At 52.7% G+C, this 16,488-nt stretch overlaps 1 pseudogene; it reads right to left on the reverse strand.

The window, feature by feature from the left end:
• Positions 1-219: 219 nt before the first annotated feature.
• LOC106976949 (mitochondrial import inner membrane translocase subunit TIM14-like) lies at positions 220-696 on the reverse strand (annotated as a pseudogene).
• Positions 697-16,488: the final 15,792 nt, after the last annotated feature.

Genomic DNA, 16,488 nt, shown 5'->3' on the forward strand with positions numbered 1-16,488 from the left:
AACCACATTAATGTGTTTGTACGTAGCCCTCTAAAGCATACGTTGCCATTCTGTGTACATGTATTTTTAGTTTAGGGTGGGGTTTTTTTTGTTGTTTTTTTTTTGTTTTGTTTTGTTTTTGTTTGTTTTTGTTTTGTTTTTGCTTTGAGGCACTTTAGTAAAAGGCTGGTACTCATATAAATAAATGAATGAGAACTTAAAATTCATCATACATTTTCTTCATTTTTTAGCTTGGCCTTCTAGTAAATCTTTAGCTTTATTGATTTTGGTTGCTATCTAAAGAGATTCTCCCCTGTCTGGGTGATTCACCAACATCATTTGTCAACAAGCATCTTATTTCCCCCTTATTGGCAGTAGGGCTGATGCTTAGTATTAATGCTGCTTCCCCATTTGGTGATTTGGGGTTCAAACCCTGAATCTGTGATAGCCACCACTGAAGGCAGATCTTGATATATTTTGAAAAATGTGTTTTACTTGGGGCTCCACATGCTCTGTAGCTTGAGAAACAGAACAGCCTGCAAACCTTACAACTGCAGTAGCCAGTCCACGGTCCTGGCCGTGGATCCAGTTCGGCTCCCTCACCTCCAAGATCATCCCAGCCCAGAGGCCGTAGCCACCAGCTCCATGCCTCTACCAGAAAGTGACACAGCCACCACCAGCATGTACTGTGTATTTTTAGTTTATATATATGACATGCTGCTGTAGATTTCATTCTGTTTCTTGCCCTCTCAGTCAGCACTATGGGTTTTTTTTTTAAGTTTGTTTATTTATTTACTTACTTACTTACTCGGAGAGAGAGAGTGTGTGCATATGCATGCACACGCACACGTGCAAGTTGGGGAGGAGCAGAGAAAGGAAGAATCCCAAGCAGACTCCACGCTGTCAGCACATAACCCAGCAAGGGACTCGAACTCATGAACCATGAGATCATGACCTGAGCTGAAGTCCGACCCTCAACCAACTGAGCCACCCAGGCGCCCCAGCACTACGTTTTTAAGTTCCACCCATATTGCCGGGTGTACATCTAGTTGCCTGTACACCCGCCCAATTTAACCTATCCCCTTCCTCTGGTGAGGTGGAGGAGGGAGGAGCAAACTCAGGAGGTGGTTAGGCTCAGGCTTGTCCCCTAGACACTGTCCCAAGAGAGAGATGTGTCAATGCCCCTCCATAGCCATACACATGTGCACCGCATTTCAGATGGAGCCCCAGCAAGTGGAGGTGAAGGAAAGCAAGCTGGGAATTCTATCAAAGGACTTGTTTCAGAGCTCTGCTTTTATGTCCAAGTCCTTGCCTCCCCCAGGAAGCCTGCCCTGACCACCCCATTCCATGCAGTTTTCTTCCCATTCTGGGGACTGTGAATCTCATTTAATCAGACACTAGTCAATTCTAGTCTTTCTGTTACTACCTCCCCAATTTGTGTGAAATCCTCTTGAAGGAAAGGACCATCTCTTGTCCATTTTGCCTCTCTTGCTCAAGGCCTGACCCTGAAGAAATGAGGGCAGGGAGTGGGAAGCTGACCAGTGATTTCCTTAATTCAGGCCCCACTCCCTCTGTTTTAGGGACCTACCATCTTTCAACAAACACTTATGTGCCAGGCTCTTAGAAGTCCAGAGAGGGAACATACACTGTTCCAGCTCTCCAGGAGCCCTTTAATGGGGGATGCAAATAACCAAACATTAAGTCATGAGACACCGTGGGGAATGCAAAGATGGGCAGCTACTTGGGGTGCCAAAGAGGAAATTGCAGCTCAGCGCAGAGGGAGGCCAGGGGCTCCCAGAGGAGGCGACATCCAAGCTGCCCCTGGAAGAGAAGAGGTAAATTTAGAATTGGGAGCAGGGCAAGGGGATTATGAAGTAAGACTGAGAGGATACAAGAAATACCAGTATTGCGTGCATTCCAGTTATTATGGCTGCACATCAAACAACCACTTAATTACGTTTGCAGATTCTCTGGGTCAGGGATCTGGACAGGGCACAGCAGGAAGGGCTTGTGTCTGCTCTGTGTTGTCTGGGGCCTCGGCTGGGAGCATCCATGGCTGGACCTTGGAATCATTGAGGGCTCATTCACTCACAGATCTGGTGGTTGGTGCTGATGTAGGTTGGGTCCTCAGTTCCTCTCCACATGGTTTTTCTGTTGGTCTCTCCAGGCGGGCTAGTTTGGGCTTCGTATAGCAAAGTGGCTGGGTTCCTAGGGTGAGCATCCCCCAAAAGAGAGAGGGCCAGGTGGAAGGTATATGACTTGGCATCCCAAATCATCACTTCTGCCGTACTCTATTGGCCAGGGCAGTCACAGCCCCCCAGCCCAGATTCAATGAGAGAAAACAGACCCCACAGCTCAGTAGGAGGAATGTCAGTCACAATGCCAGAAGAGCATGTGGGAGGGGGTATATAATTTGGTGCAGCCATCTTTGGAGAACACAATCACCATGGTATGTATTGATAAGGTGGAGGGACAACAATGGATGGATAGGCATCCAATACTGCTCAGGTACAATATGTCAAATGGAGGCAGCCAGATACAAGGCTACCAGGACAGGTCGGGTCAGGTTCTGGAGGGCCTTCAAAACCACACTTAGGAGAATGCTTATAGGCAAAGGAGGACTTTGGAAGCCTAGGACTCCTGCCCCCCTCATTCCCAGACAGAACCCAGAACCTCCTCTGTGCTTGATCAGAAAATATCTAAGGCTCTCTATGGGTGGCTGAAGCAAAGGGACTCTCAGAGTTGGTCTGCACCCTTGGAATAAGTGTCAAGGATAGCCAGACACCAACCCCTATCCTTGTCCCTGTGTGTGTGTGTGTCCACGCCTACCTGACTGAGCCCATCTCTTGGCTATAGAGTCTCATAGACGCTGCTGCTTGGGTAGCAGGCAGAGACTCTTCAGAAATGCCCTTCCCGATTCATTCTGAATAGTCCTGGGCAGAGCAAGACCCACACTTCTCTCTCTCTCTCTTTCTCTCTCTCTCTCACACACACACATGCACACACGCACGCACACACACACACACACACAGGCAGGCCCACTAGGCATAAGCCAAGGAGACAGCATCATATCAAGGAGAGAGTCTTGCATAATCATCTGGTCACTGCCCAATGAGCAAGGGGTCTTGAAGAAATCATATTTACCCCACTGGAACTTGGAGGCAAGTCCAAGAATTGCACTAGACAGGAGTTTTCCCCAACCATGGTCATTGTAGATTAGCAATGAAATTCACCTGGCTTGAAAACTACAATGAGATACCACCTCATGCTCACTAAATGGCTAAAATGAAAAAGGTAAGGCAATACCAAGTGCTGACAAGGATACAGAGCAGCTGGAACTCTCACACTTTGTTGGTGGGGATGCAAAATTGTATGCCCACCTTAGAAACCAGTTTGGTTAGTATCCACTAAAGCTAAACCCCTTCCCTATGACCCAGCAATTCCACTCCTAGATATTTACCCCAAAGATACAAAACATATGTCCACAAAAGGCACTTGACTTGTACAAAATGATCATAGCAGCCTTATTTATAACAACCCCAAATTGGAAGGAGTCCAGGTGTCCATCAACAGGTGAACAGATAAATGAAAAGAAACAGACTGCTGATACACACACCATGGGTGGACCTCAGAAACATTTATGCTGAGTGAGAGAAGTCAGAAACAAGAGTCAATACCATATCATATGACTCAACTTATCACAAAGTCTCATAAAATGATGATAGAAGGGGCGCCTGGGTGGCTCAGTCGGTTAAGCTTCTGACTTCGGCTCAGGTCATGATCTTGCAGTTCGTGGGTTCGAGCCCTGCGTCGGGCTCTGTGCTGACAGCTCAGAGCCTGGAGCCTGCTTCCGATTCTGTGTCTCCCTCTGTTTCTGCCCTTCCCCTGCTCGCACTCTCTCTCTCTCAAAAATAAATAAACATTTTTTTAAAAAATGATGATAAAAGTCAGAACAGTTGTTGCTTTGGGTGTGTGGGGAGACTGGAAAGAGGATCCATGGAACTTTCTCGAATGATTGCAGGCTCTATATCTTCATGAGATGTAGGTTACACAGATGTATACATTTGTCAAAATGCATGAAACTGCGCATGTAATACCTGTGCATGTCACTGTTATACTTTAATTTTAAAAATAAACAATAAAATAACACAAAACAAAATAAAATGAAATAAAATAGCATCATCTAGACGGCCTGTGACAATGCAGCCTGGGCACCACAGACCAACAGAGTCAGGTAGTCCTCCTGAGCGGAGCCCAGGAATCGGCATTCACACCCTCCACCTTTGGCGTGAGCATTAGACTTGAGACCCATGTCCCCAGGGGCGCCTTCCCCTCAAGTTCCCCTAGCCGCCCACTATCCCACCCCAAGTCTCCCGCTCTCTCCAAACCCCCAGCCCTCTCTGCCCAGTCGCCCCTGGTAACCAAGAAAGGGCTTGAAAACCCTCAAAGTGCAGCCGCCTGGGGAGGGCCGTCCACAGTGTCAGCGAGACAAGGGCAAATACAAAATGCGGGGTAATTGGCGGTTTTCTAATTCTCGGCCCTTTGTGCGGCGGCGCGGAGCCGGGGCCGCGCTCCCAAGCCCGGGCCTTTCAGCCGCCGGGGGCCCGGCCTCCGTGCTCCCCGCGCTCCGCAGCGCATAATTAATCGGGCTTCACAGGGCCCCGGACAAAGGCGCCCATTCACCCCGCCGCTCCTCCCCCCGGGGATATTGTTATTTCTAAAAACTGCAGCCAGCTGGGCCGCAGAGAAACGTCAGCTCTGTGGGAGAGTGAGCGGCCAGGCCGGGAGGAGAGAGGGAGCTCTGTCTCAGCGCCCCGAGCCGGATTAGAGCCGGCCAGCGAGCCCGGGGTGGGCAGGGGGCCCGGGGTCTTTTCTGAAGTCTGCACAAGTCCTCAGAAAGCCTCTCGATTTCCATGGGGCCCTGGAGGAGAGCGCCATGGAAATGGTAATGGGTGCATTGAGGCTGGTTCTTAGGAAGGAAAAGGGGTGCATTCAGGCCACCCTGACCATGGCACCTCTCCAGGGTGGGAGGGGCGCATGGACAGCCCACGGGTGGGAAGCCAGGGCGCCCCCACCTGTACCGGGCCTTCCGGGACAGCAGGCAGAACGAGTCAAGGAATAAAGGCCTGGGTCTGGGTCTGTGGAACCTGGGGTTGTCAGGGACTGGGGATGTGAAGACCTTGCAGTCACCTGGCTTCTGCTCCAAGGACCACCAGGGAAACTCATTCACAACAATCCCTGTGTAGAATCAGACTCTCAAAGTCTGGGCTGGGGCTGATTTTCCCAAGTCTCCAAGCACCTCCGAAGCTTACCCGCATCGGGGTCACCTCTCAGCCCTGCCCCGGGGGAAGGTGGTGCAGGTGCCCCGCTTCCTGTTTCACGGAGGAGGAAGCAGGCCCCAGGAGGTAAACTGAGCTGCCCCCAGCAACAGAACAGAGCTGGGACTGGCTGTGCTGGTGGGGTGCAAAAGCACAACAGAAGGGAGAGGCAGCTGGAAGGGGGGGTTTCGCCTCTTTGCCAGAGCATTTCTTGACCATGCAGGCCCGCTCTGTTCTCTCCTTTCGCCGGCCCCTCCTTGCGTGGGACTGATCTGCCTAGTGAAATGCCTCTAGCATGTTCTGTTTCATGGGTTCACTGGGGTTTCTCCAAGCCGCTCCAGCAGAGGCACGCTTGAGTGCAGGTCCAGAGATCACATTGCTTTGTGTCCAGGCCAGAGCCGGTGGAGCTCCAGCCAAGGCTCACTGGATGTGAACAGCATCTCATGACTCCAGGGTCCAGTCCTTTAGGCTGTGTTCCCCTTCAAAGCCCAGTGCCCTCCTGGGGAGGGCCCAGCAGAGGGCCGGGTCCCAGGTCAGCAGTGCTGGGCTTCAGCCTTGTTGCTGCACCCAAAGAAATGGGCACCCGTTCATTCTTCCTCCCAAAGCTGGGAGCAGTCATGAACAGCCACCATGGATTTCCAAAACCTCAGCATCCTGAACACCTCCCAGAACAAGCAGGGGCCTTTCCAAAACCCTGCCCATCCCAGCCCATATCATGGAGACATTCTGTCCCTCAGCGGTACTCTGGAAAATGTTCCCTCAGCCTAACACTGCCGGTCCTGAGCAAGACCACAGGCCTCAGAGCCAGGCCAGGCTGTAGCGCCTCATCCCACGAATAAGGGAAAGGAAGCCTCCTGTGTTTTCGGAGGAGCCCAGGCCGGCATCCGAGGCCCCGAGAGTGTGCCCAACCAAGTTCACTCCGCTTCCGCCAGGCCATGCTGGACATTAGAAAGCCAGTATCGTGCAACATTCGCGTCTGTGGGTGGGAGAATGTACCGAAAACTCAAGAACAAAGTGAAGGGAAAGAGAGCAGTTCAGCCAAGGCAGATCAGCTGTCTGGTGGCAGGCCAACTCAGGCATGGCCACGTGAAGCCAGCAGACTTCTCCCCTGTGACCTAGGCAGCCCCCAACTGCCAGACCAACAGCACGGCACCCAGCGGTGAAACAGGCTTGCTGGCTGCCATTAAATAAACTCTATTTAGGGTCTGGAGTGATCTGATGGTGTTTAGAAATGAGAGGAAGGCTCGGCTATAAGGAAACCAACTACGTCAAATAACGTCCCTGAAAAAATAAGATAAAAACAGAGAGGGAGGCAAACCATAAGAAATTCTTCAATATAGGGGACAAACTGAGGGTTGCTGGAGGGGGTGGTGGGTGGGTGGGGACATGAGCTAAATGGGGGATGAGCATTAAGGAAGGCACTTGTTGGGATGAGCACTGGGTGTTATATGTAAGTGAGGAATCACTGGACTCTACTCCTAAAGCCAATACTACACTGTATGTTAACTAACTTGAATTTGAAAACAAAACACAACAATGTCCTTGAAATACACACTGAAATATTTAAGGGTAAAGGAGCAAAACTGGCTCTAACTTGTTCTTAAACGATTCCACAAGATGTAAATAATCGGTGAATCTTAGAAAAGGCTTACAGACATTACTTGTAATAGTCTATAATTTCTCTGAAGTTTGAGATTAAAAACAAACAACCAGAAGCGTGAACCCGTGCATGTCCACAACACAGCATCGATATTCCAAATCCTATACCCAGGGGTGGGACGCAACTCTCCTGTTGTCCCCTACTCCTACTCATGCACATTACAAGCAGCTTTCAGTATCTTCTGTTATAGCAGTTTGTGGACCCAAGTTGGTTTGAAAGTCGTCAAGGGTAAGGCCTGTGTTGTCAGCACTGTGCTTTGTAAACAGTAAGCATTCAAACAAACCTGGCGTCCTCCCATTGGCCATGGAAGGTTTCCAGCTCTGAGGGAAATGGAAGAAGGAGAAAGAGAGGGGCTGGCCAATGGGGAGAAGGAACCAAGAAAGACGGTCGAGTCCATACAGACTTGCCAGTCCAGTGCACTCATGTCAGAACTGATGATTTTTTTCAAGTCAGACGCCCCCCCTAACCAGATTCTTCCATCCTTTCTTCCACAAAGCTTGGAAAGTAACCCAGCCCCAGTGGGGCTGCCCCACAGGACCCACCCAGAGCACCTACAGACATACACAGCCTGAACCTGACCATGTCCACTTCAGCGTGTGGTGACCAGAGACAATAATGTATGTATTCAAACTCTGTCTGGTTCATTTGTGTGTATGAATCTTATCTCTTCTTTCCAATGAGACCACAGAGGTAAGGGCCTTGCCTCCTCCCACTATCCCCCCCGGGGGTACATTCACGGAACCCGCACGAGCCCTCAAGTAGCCTCCACCAGGGACTATGTCTGTCTGCACTCTTCCTCATCCCCAGCTCGTAGCACGGCGGTTGGCACATGTCTGGTGCTCAGTAAAGACTCATTGAACACTCATTAAACACAGAGTCCTGTTGAGCTGAGTTGAGTTGCCTCGTGTGACAAGGGCACACTGAGTAGGCTCTGAGGGTTGGACTTCTGGCCTCAGATGCTCACCGGGAAGGCAGAACCAGCGTAGGCCTCCCCTCCTCCCTCAGAGCAGATCCCTCTGGTTGCTGGTTCTACCATGTTCCTGAGAAGGGCAGTGACACCGTCTCTGTGGCCAGTGTGACACAGTCAGTGTTAGGGCAGATCATCTCTGCCGCTGGATCGTCTCCTCATGGTCTTGTTGGGGGCAGGGGGACACTTGGGACAAGAAGGTTTGCTCAGCACACTTCCAGCAGGGGCAGGATCTTCTGTCGAGAACTCCGGGTCAAAGTTGCAGTCCGCCCCACGCCCTTCCTGTCACTCCATCCTCACGTACACACTATGACAAGGCTCAGCATGGGGGCAGCAGAATGTAGCACCCTGCAGGTGCCAGAGACTGAGGGAGAACTGTGGGCTTGGTGGGGGCAGGAAGAGTGTGACCAGAGTGGTCATCGGGAGCTCCATTTTTCTCCCTGGTTCCCGGGGCCGGGGCACTTGGTACGAGGCAGTGGGATTGCTAGCAGGAACAGAAAACTGTGGTGTGAACATCTTCAGTCATGTCTCCAGTATTCTTCCTGCCGCTACCGTGGGGCCCAAGCCCCAGGTCAGTCCAGGGATGGGGTAGATGCATCCCTAGCCTTAGGGACGGAACAGCTCAAGCTGCCCACCTTGGGGGAGGGGGCAGTTCTTCCTTTAACATGCCCCACTGTAGGGCTGGGTCATCTTGACAAAGCTTCTCCTTCTGTCTCAGCACCTCTCACCATCTCCCCGCACCCCTTTGGAGGAAACCACTGGCTGGGCCTTTGGGGAGGACTGGCCGTGCTCCCAGCACACTCAGTGTTTGCTTCCAATCCAAGAAAAAGCTGGGCTCCCTGGCTGGGAACTCATTCTCCCCCACCCCCTCCTTTTCTTTTCTTTCTTTTTCTGTCCCCTTTGCTTTTCCCCAGCACCCCACCCCCACCCCACCCAACCCCGAGAGCTCCCAAAGTGACAACATATGGGCCCAAATCAAACCCTTGTCCTTGGGCCCCTGCTGGCATCTCTCCCAGATCACCCACCTTCCTCCCCCACTCTGCAACCCAGCCACCCTCCTCACCCCCACCCCCGCCATTCCTCTCTGTGGACAACTTTCTAAATGCAGCCAAACTTCCCCTTTCGGTCCACAGGCCCCGTAAAACAGCTGCAAAAAGTCAGCAGCTCTGCAAAAAGTTCTCTTGCAAAGTGAGGCCGGGAGCAGTCCCTCTGGCTCCAGCCATTGCTTCCTGCCTCCCAGGATCTAGAAGGTCAGTCTCCCCCATCCCAATAAACGGCGGGGAGACCCCTCGGTACTCACTCCCAGAGACACAGTCTCCCCAATGGTCTAATCTAGAGAGAACTCCCTGAGGGGCCCAGCAGAGTGTAGTCAGTGGGAGGAGACAGCCCAAAGCCTGGCCTGCATGCCTGACCCTGCGAGGCCCTGCGGGACCCTGGGCAATCCGCTTCCACACCCCGCACGTGTACACATGCGCAATGCTTGTGTTCATAGAACGAAAGGATGGATTGGCTGGTTTTCTGGGCCCCTTCCACGTCTAAAATTCCACAAATCTGTCATCTCTTCGTGGGGTGCTCCTGCTCAAGAGAGAAGGGGCTTTGCCCAGGGACACACGGCGAGCCGAGGGTTATCTGACCAGACCCAGTTCTCCCAAATTGCATTCCGTGTTCTCTCTGTGACCCTTGGCCCTCAGGAAAACAGTGGGCCGCACATAATCACTCCTGCACACATCACAATCATCTGAGATGTTATATCATATCCATCCCTGGGTCACACTCCAGAGCAACAAAATCAACGTTGGGGCCTGGTTATCAATCTGTTTGGAAAGTTACCCCGGTAGTTCTGACTGAGCAGAGTTTAGAGCCAGTGTGGACAAGGCTCCTAGAAAGTGAAGCTGAAGCTCTAAGCCAGAAGTGCCTGTCTGCTCCCAACCAGGCCCCGGAGGCCTCCCCAGGCCCTTCCCGGGCAGACGGCCCCAGGACCGCAGTCCAGGAACTGGAAACCAACCTCAGCAAGAGGCAGGAGGCCTGGGGGTCACCCCAGCCCTCCGAAGGCTTTGTGTGTATTGAGAAAAGAAAAACGGAGAAGGAAAACCATAGCAGAGCCGAATGCAGTGAAGGAGAAAAAGACAAGAGAAAGGGGAAGAGCCCTGAGGTCAGAGAGTCATGTGAATGGCATTTAGGGAACAAAGCCCCTCCATTGTGCCCTCTGTTCCCCCTCATCAATCATCCACAGGGCCTGGTAAGAGGCACTCTTCCACCAGCGCCCAGGGCACAGAGGGCATCGCTGCCCATAGAGGCCTGGGACAGAAAGCCCACGTCCAGAAATTCGCCCATTTTGAGTCTGTGAGCCCCACACATCCTCCGCCCAGGCAGAGCTAGCAAAGAGCCCTTCCCATACCTCCTCCGCTCACCAGAGCCCGGGGCTCCTATCAGAGTTTAAGCAAAATCACTCGGCCATTCCTAGACCAGAACAAAGGCTGAATCCAACTCCCCAGACACTTGGCGTCACATCAAAGCCATCCAGGTGGTGCTGCGTGACCTCCAGCGAGCTGCCTCCCTCCCCTCCCGCAGCCTCACTGCCTGATCTTGTCTGCCTTCCTGCAGAGGCCTATTTGGAAGGCAGGGGCATCGCTGGAGGCCAGGGATCGAGAGCCTGGGCTCCAGGGACAGAGGCCTGGGCTTGTGTCCTGGCTCTAGCACACTAGCGTTGTGAGCTCTGTGCCTATGAGTCCTCACCTGTGAGGCGACAACCGACAGAGGGGAGAGGGCCCTACAAGCCCAAAGCAACCGGGGGCCGATATCGAGAATGCACGAGGACCGCCCTCTGCCACAGTCGGAAGAGGACAGTAACCCCAAGAGAAAACAGGGCACAGTATGCAAGCAGGCAGTGAACAGGGCTGCCAAAAGAAACACAAACTGGATACCCGTGAATACGCCAGAGAGGTTTCGGTCAGGGAGCGATACCAGTGAGGAACGGGGGGGAAGGGACGGTGGTTCCCAACCTGGGGACAGTCCACCCCGGACCCCTGCCTCCACCTCCACCTCCACCAGAGGACATTTGGCAATGTCTGGAGACCTTTTTGATTGCCATGGGGTGGGAGGGGCTCCTGGCCAACGATGCTGCAAAACACCCTACAGTGCACAGAACAGGCCCCACAGCAAGGAAGTGCCTGAGCCCCAATCTCGATAGTGCTGGGGCTGAGAAGCCCTGGACTAGACAGATGGACAAACAGGTAGATGAAGGGGCCTCGCCAGGACAGTGAGGCAAGCGCGTGGGACGCAGAAACATAAACCAGATAAACGGCGGTCACGTGGGTGCCTACATGTGTGGCGCAGAGTAGAGCGCTCCGTGATTGTTCTCTGCTCTGTCGTTGTTCTTTCCTCCCGGGATCTGAAGTCCTCACCCTCCCCTGTTTGCTCCAGCAGCACGGCTGGTGGCCTCGGGCTCAGCAGCCACCCTGGGCCCCACAGAGGAACGGAGGGCAGCGGTCGCTGGAGGGGGCAAGGGAAGGAAAGGGAAAAGGGGGGCAGGAGGGCCCAGGGTGGGGAGCGAAGAGGAAGAGAAAGGAGACGCTGCAAGTTTCGGTGTTTCACAACATCACAGAAATACCCAGAAAGCCAGAGGGGGCCACAGGGAGAAGTTCAAGTTGAGCAATGGCTACAGTTCTCTTCCTAAATTCATGGAAAATGTCTCTTCACACCCTCTGGTTTAGTGAAGCCAGACCTCCCCCGCCCCCATCTCCATGGGGGCCTAGACAGGGACTTGTCCCCCAGCCGCCACGCTGTGTGCCCTTTCCTCCCCTTCATGTCCTGCCGGCTTCTTCTCTTACCCACCCTGGCCAATTCTCCATCCCTTGCTTTCCAGGATAGAAACTCCCACTCCGGTCCCACCAGAGCCCTGACGCAGGTGACAAGATACATACAAAATAATAATAATAATAATAATAATAATAATTAATAATAATCCCATCTGCTAGAAATCAGCATCTGGAAAGAAATCATCTCTCTTGAGTAACAGGTCAAGGGATCTTCAAGGGTTCTTAAAACTGATCCCCAAATCTGAGCTTCCTGGCAGCCCCAGTAAAATGAGAATGGGGGTCAGTTTCGTGAGTCACACTGCCCATAGGTCAGTGTTCCTCCGAGGACACAGAGCTTTGCCAGGAACTGGAGCCTAAAATATATTTCTCCCCGTCGGTCTTATAGAGAGCGCTGACTGAGGCAGCAAACTCTAGCAATAGCAGCATCCCCAAATAAAGGCGACAGCCAGACTCCTCCAGCCCTTTTCTGTAAAGCCCCATCATAAGGGAGGGACATAATAAAGATTTTGTGGTGACTAAATCATGTGGTCCGAGAGCAACTCAGCTTCATGAGAGCCCCGACTCGCTTCAGGGATAAGTCTCATCTGGAAGAATGGATGGAATGCATGGCCTTTAAATAACCCCCATGAACTTCATTTCTCTCAACTGAGCTTTTGATAAAACTCGGGCAGCGGGAGGCAGTTGCTGGTTGTAACCGCTGACAGGGGTCTGGCAGGCAGCGCTCTGGCACTGGGCGAGGGTGGGGCTGTCGGGCCCTGGCACCTGCAGAGGCATCATTCATGGATTCAGCTATTCACAGACTCCCCCAAAGTCCCAGAACGTGCAAGGCTTTCTCATTTTCCTCTGGCCTGATGTGAAACTGGACCAAGAGGCTGGCGGAAAGAGGAGCAAGATGAGGAGCCGGCATCTTGCTGGCCAGCCCGGAGCCCCACCTCACTTCGAGTCATTGTTCAGGGTAATAGCTCGCATTTAGCATTTATTGTGGGCTTAGGCATTATGTCACGACCTCAACTAATCTTCGCAACCAAGCCCCAGGGTGGATACTCTGTGCTCATTTTACAGACGAATAAACTGAGGCTCAGAGGTCTGGTGAGAACAGAAGCTATGACGCCCACTCACATCTGTCCTATTCCAGTGTTCGTACGTTTGTAACCGCTACACCGCGATACCCTGCCACGTAGGATGAGAGGCGAAACCTGTGGGAAAAGTGAAAAGGCAGTTAATTTGTGGCACGAGAGCACAGGAAACACATGACTCCCCGAATGCGATTCTGGAGAAAGCCGGAAGCCTGCAGCATCATTTTGAATTTAAGACCTCAGGGCTTCTCGAAGCCCTCTCAAATCCAGGGCCTGCCGGGCTGTAAACGTCAGTTGTATCCAAGTTCCTGTACAAGTCGGGGGGGGGGGGGGGGGGGGGGGGGGGGGGGGAGGGGGCAGGGGCGTTGCAGGGAAGGGCCTCGCTTAAAGAAAGGCTGCAGGACAGTGAGGAAAAGGCACCCCACGACCAAGCTCATGACGCCCCTCAGAAACCACTGGGGATCCCACCCACAAGTCAGTGAGTGAGCTGTGCGGCGCCCAGCACTGTGGGAGCACAGGGCCAGACTGCGTGGGGTCAGGGATCCCTGCTGGGCACAGCCATTTGTGCATCCTGTCACTTCCTGGGAAACCAGCAGCTGGGAACAACCAGGATAAAATAGAACCAGTGATGTTGTCTTCCCAGCAGTTACCGCTATGAGCTCAGGACATAGAGGCATCTCCTTCCTTTGGATGCACTGACCTTCTTTAGAAGGTCTCTTTAGACTGGAGTCAGGAGTGTCTGGACCACAGGAAAGCTTTCCACATCAGTGAGCAATATGCTGACAAGCAGGGCCTGGGCTCAGCCCCATGAAATCTGATGACTCGGGAGGACGTGCAGTCTCTCCATAGACATGTTTGCCAGGCACTGGCGATGGGCCCTCCCCATGCCAGGTGTGAGGGTAAGGAGAGAAGTCAGGCCCAGGCCTTGCCCTCATGGGGTTTACAGTCTAAAAGGGCACCTACAGTCTAGATGAGGAAACACCTCAGGGTGTCTTCGTGCATCCCTTCTAGAAGACCGAAAAAGGAAGGAAGTGAGGTAAGGAGGGATAAACATACAAAAGAGATCAAGAATCTAACCACTTCTCCCCTTGCCCCCACTCACTCTTATCACCATCATCTCAGTGATTATTGCAGTGGGGCCCTGAACACAGCAGGCCTGCTCCTACCACAGGGCCTTTGTACTTGCTATTCTTTTTGCGCTTCTACAGATATCCTTATGATTCGGCGTCTTCGTGTCTTTGCTCAAACGTCCCTTCCCCTTATTGAGGCCGCCCAGTTAAAGTTCACAACGCCCCTCTCTCTACCAGCCCGCAATTGTTTTGGTAGGGGTTTGTTCACTAGCTCTCAAAAGGAACTCAGGACAGGTTTCCCATTGGCCTTGGCTGGAGGCTATTTCTGTAGCCCTTGAATGTACACCCATCGAGGGCCCTCCCTGTCAACCATCAGCCAGTGTACTGGGATCAAGCCTGGCCCCTTCAACCTACTTACCCTAGGGCCAGTCCTCTCTTGTCTGGGGAAATTCCAATAGAGCCAGAGTGTACCGCACCCCTTGGCCAAGCTGTAGCAGACCTACTGCAGCAGGGCTGGGTAGCTGGTCACCAAACTCATGTCATCCTCTTCCTGGGCACCCCTCTGGACTACATTCCCACCTCCTGTGCCATCAAAGGTGGCCAATGGAGTGTGAGCAGACGCAGCATGTCTCTCTTCCGGGCTGAGGGTGTTAAGAAGCTGATGTACCTCCTCCACCCTTCTTTCCCCTTCTGCTGTGACCACATGGCCTAAGAGACGGGAGAGCCCCGAGACAGAAGGAGCCGAGGTGCCCGAATCTCCGCCTGGGGGAAGGCTGCCTGCCACTCAGAGCACCATCTTGGAATTTATGTGAGTAAAAACTAAACTCTGTGAACTCCCTGCATGTTAGAAGTTGGCTACTGGATGCATTTGGTGTTCAACTGCCTGCCCCTCTATGGACGGTGGGCCCGCCTCTCACTCCAGCACTCTCTTATCCCTTCCCCACCATTGCGTGTCCCACCTGAATTTTGCCCTCTTTTCCCACCCCATCCCAGGCCTCCAGTGGTGACTGTGCAACTGATGAGTGAACACTTTCTGCCCTGGGTACCTGCGTGCTGATGCTAAAGGCAGGCCGGCAAAGAGGGAAGGTTCTTCCCATGACCCCCCTGTAAGCCTGCTTCTAAAGGTGTGCAACTTTGGGCGAGACTCCAGCCTTACAGAGATTCAGCTTCCTCATCCTTGAAATGGGAATAATCACTTCTGGCCAGGCCGCCTCACAGAGGAAAAGACCGGAAGCACTGATGTGCAGAAGCAGCTACCCCGAGCTGGGTTCTACATACATCCCATCACATAGAGTACTTATCCCAGATAGGGAAACTGAGGCATGCAGAGGTTTCTGAGTGACCTGCCTAAGTTCACCCCGTTAGTAGGTAGTTGCCCCCGCCCCTGACTTGGTCCTCCCTGTCTTTCCTCCCCATCTTCTCTCCCTAGTGAGCAGCACCACTACCCACCCAGGAGCTTGACTCCAAGAACTCAGGTCGTGCCTGACTCCTCCCACACCTGCATCTCCCAAAGCCCAGTCATTTTATCCTCATAGATAGCTTCCCAGTCCAGCCCTTCCCTCCATCTCTGTAGCTGCCAGTCTGGTCCAAGCCCTCTGCATGCCTCTCCTGGACTCCTGCATCGACCCCCTCCATGGTCTCCACACAGCAGCCACAGGCATCTTTTGGAAATGCAAATCTGACCACGCCAGACTCCTGGTGGCTTCCTACCGCTCTTATGACAAAGTCTTGCCATGGTCCACCCAGCTCGAGAGATCCAGCCTCATCTTGAACTCTGTCCTCCTGCCCCTCTCCTCTCTGTGCCAGACAGGATGCACTTCTAGTCTCCTGAACACTCACCAACTCCCTCTTTGGTGGGTGCATCCTTCGCACATGCTGTTCCTTCTGCATGTTCCTTCCCCTTTTCACCCGGTTTACTCCTAATCACCCTTCGTGTCTCAGGTCTGGTGTCACTTCTTCAAGAACTTGCCCCTGACCTCCTTGATGAGGTGACATCCCCCTACAGCACTCACCCCCGTTGTTATTTTGTCTATTTGAGTAGTTATTTGGTGAAGCTATAGCTCCCTTACGTGACTCTAAGCTCCATGAGGACAGGCACTGTGACCATTGAAACCCGGTGCCTGTACAGTGCCTGACACATCCTAGAACTTCAGTAGCGGCCAAGTGAGTCAGTCAGTGAAAGCTGAAGTTGAAATCCAAGTGTGCATGACTCCTCCCTCACCAACGGCATGAGGAACTGTGTCTGCCATAGCAGAAGACCTCATACTAGGTGGTTTAAACAACAGAAATTTATTTTCTCATAGGTCTAGAGGCTGGAAGTCCAAAGTCAAGGTGCCGGTCAATGTGGTTTCTGGTGAGACCTATATCCTTGGCTTGTAGTTGTACCTTCTTGCTGTGTCCTCACATGGACTTTTCTCTGTGCACACGAGGCTAAAGGGAGAGCTCATTAGAGAAGGCCCACCCTTTTGACCCCATTTCCCCTTAATTACCTCCTTAAAGTCCCCTTCTCAAACAGAGTCGCACGTCAGATTAGGTCTTCAACATCTGGGGGGAGACACAGTTCAGTCCATAACATCCTGCCATCTAGCCCCCACAAATTC

The sequence above is a fragment of the Acinonyx jubatus genome, chromosome A3 (assembly GCF_027475565.1).
Source record: "Acinonyx jubatus isolate Ajub_Pintada_27869175 chromosome A3, VMU_Ajub_asm_v1.0, whole genome shotgun sequence".
In the NCBI taxonomy this organism is placed as follows: domain Eukaryota; kingdom Metazoa; phylum Chordata; class Mammalia; order Carnivora; family Felidae; genus Acinonyx; species Acinonyx jubatus.